Source organism: Bubalus kerabau, chromosome X (assembly GCF_029407905.1).
Source record: "Bubalus kerabau isolate K-KA32 ecotype Philippines breed swamp buffalo chromosome X, PCC_UOA_SB_1v2, whole genome shotgun sequence".
In the NCBI taxonomy this organism is placed as follows: domain Eukaryota; kingdom Metazoa; phylum Chordata; class Mammalia; order Artiodactyla; family Bovidae; genus Bubalus; species Bubalus kerabau.
Window position 1 is genome coordinate 131,010,362 of NC_073647.1, and position 2,995 is coordinate 131,013,356.

At 48.0% G+C, this 2,995-nt stretch overlaps 1 pseudogene; it reads right to left on the reverse strand.

The window, feature by feature from the left end:
* Window positions 1-1,126: 1,126 nt before the first annotated feature.
* LOC129640267 (melanoma-associated antigen B2-like) lies at window positions 1,127-2,526 on the reverse strand (annotated as a pseudogene).
* Between the last annotated feature and the right edge of the window lie 469 nt (window positions 2,527-2,995).

The window sequence follows — 2,995 nt, forward strand, 5'->3', positions numbered from 1 at the left end:
CCATCACCCTCATTCAGGGAAATCACCATCATTTCTGCGAGATTGATTCACTCTATCAACCTCAGAACTCTGCGCTGAGACCAAGTTTCTTAGGTCTCTGAGAAGCCTGAAGAATAAGCCTTAAGAAAAAGCTAATAGGGTAAGCCTGCTGCTGCTGCTAAGTCCCTTGAGGCGTGTCCGACTCTGTGCGATCCCATAGATGGTAGCCCACCAGGCTCCCCTGCACCTAGGATTCTCCAGCCAAGAACACTGGAGTGGGTAAAGTAGTGTAGAGCAGGAGTCTATTGCCAGCTGTCATTTACCAGCCTTATGTATTTCAGCACAAAACCAAACTCTATGAGCCTTGGGCTCTCCCCTGTGAAGTAAGTTATAAGCCCTTTCTTGTCAGTTTGGTGGTATATAAGTATTTATGGAAAGCTTATGTCTTGGCGCCTGCCTCTATTGAGACATTAGGAGCAACGGCAGTTATTACTATGATTATCTTGACCTCAGATGTTACATCAGCTGGATTTTTTTTCAATCTATCAGATGTCAGCAACTATGCAGTGTTCCAAGTCGGGAAAAAAGAGACCCAACCTCCCAAATCAGCCAAAATTCCGCTTAGGAATGAAACCAAAGTAATATGTTCTCTCCAACCCCTCTTTACCTGCTTCTTTCTTGTTCTTCCTAAAGTAGAGAGTATCTCAGCCTCTTCCGTAGAATGACAGCATCTCTGAGAAACTATAATGAGTGGACAGAGGCTAGGACTTTTTTTGACTAAACATCACCAGTACAAGCATGAAGACTTCTTAAGAGCAGATTCTCAATGACTGTGTAAAAGAAGAGCCACGAATAAATCATTTGCTATAATTTATATTCTCAAACATTCTTGAAAACCATAAACCATAAGCAGAGGCAACTATGTGTCTTTTACATTTACAAAAAGAGAAACTAAGCAGACAGTAAAGCCAGCCAAAATCTGAAGACATTTCCGCTATCTCCCTAACAATGTATCAATGTTCTGAGCGTCTATTAGTGTGGTTTCTTTCACATTTCTAAGGACACTCTCATCCTAAAGTGATGTTATTCTCATCTTCGATCACAAAAGTGATGTAAGGATTTCCAATATTTATTTGAGAAAACAAAATTCTGACTCCTAAATTTGACAAACAGCAAAGTATGTGTGATTCATGTTATTCATATACTTATATCATGACTCTAAATGACCTTTCTGTTGAAAAGTTTTAATAACTGAAAATTGGGGGAAATAAAATCAAAAGTTATTGATGCATATCAGGAACAAAGGTTGACCGGCTTCTCTAGCCACAAAGTGAACAACAGGCTTCAGACCACACTAGGGGCGAGATGAGCTGTTGGATGCGGCCCTGGGGTGCACAGTGGCTGAAGCAGAAGGGCCAGAGAGGCTGAGGCAGCAGTGCCAGGCCTGGTTGAGGCAGAAGTGCCAGCCCTGGCTGCATCTCTGGCTCCGGTGCTCTCTACTTCCTCTCTCCAAGCCTCCTCATATTGCGGCAGTAAGGCAGGATTGACCGAATCCTTGACCTTGGCCAAAAACTGCAGGACTTTCGTCTTGCTGGTTTCTGTCAGCGCTTTAGGACCGCACAGGAACTCATAGTGAGGGGGATCGCTGCCGGGCACCTGCCGGTACTCCAGGTACTCTTCCTGCACCAGATCTTCTGTGATGAGCTTCCTGGGCTCTCCAAAGATGAAGTGACTTTTTCCATCATAGATGCACAGCGTATTCAGGAACTTCTAGATCTTCTCCTCAGGGGCGTGGTTGCCATTCAGGTAGATGACACCCAGCAGAGGCATCAGAAGACCATTCTTCGGCAGCCCCCAGCCACCTCTCATAGACTCACTGTCGCTGAGATCTAGGTTGCTCACCAGGGTATAGCAGTGACTGTTGGGCCTGACTTCCTTCAGCACCAGGCCAAACACCAGCTCCATGCGCTCGGAGGCCCTGCTAAGGATCTCAGGGAATTGTTCCTTGTACCTTCTCTTGATTTCCTGCAGCATTTCGGACCTCTTAATGAGCTCCCTCATCTTATACTTAAACAGCATGTACTGCACCAATAGCTCTGCCTTCCAGGTCAGAAGATCTGTGTGAGAGCTCGCAGCAGCAGCTGAAGCCTGGGAGGAATTTTCACCTTCCTGAACTTGGCCCTTGGCACCTACACCAGATATTGAGCATGCTGTGCCACCTACACCAGATCTCGAGCGTGCTGCGCCACCACCACCAGATCTTTTGCGTATACACCTGCAGCAGCACTGGTGGTGCCTTGGGCTCCCTGAGGCCCCTTGGAGGTGCCAGCAGCAGACGAGCTTGAGGGAGCGCTCTCTGAATCAGGAGGGGAGGAGGAGGTGGTCTCTTCTCCCCAAGATGTGGTAGCCTGATCGTGAAGACCCTGGATCTCAGTTTGGGCCTGGCGACGTTTCTCACGAGCACGGTGCTTACTCTTCTGCCCACGGGGCATGATGGCAGTGACAGGGACCGCAGGCGGGAGTCTGGGCCAACAGACAGGAGATTGGGGCACCTGGAGGATGGAGAATGAGGTGACATGAGCACCTTAAAACAGGGAGACTCTACCTTGGCTTAATCAAAGGCCGCCTCTGCAGGTGTCCTTGAGGACACTGCCCTAGGAACCCACAAGCCTCCTGTTTTCCTGCTCAGCCTGTTCCCACAGAATCCCACAGAGGAAGAACAGAGGCCTTACTTTTCCTCTGAGTCCTCTCAGCCCTGCTTTGGATTTACTCAGATGACAGCAGGTGCCAGCAGTGGGGTTTTCTAAGTTCTACTTCAATATTCTCATGTCAAGTTCTGACGGAGCCTTGACACCTTTCCCTCTGCTACTCTGATGTAGACACTTTAGACCACCCCATGATCCAGAGATAAGTGAAGGGATGCCTCAGTCCACCTCCCTGCCAAGAGATAGATAACCAGTGCTGAGAGCTAATTAGGTCTTTTCTATCCTGAGTGCACTGGGATCATCATTCAGGG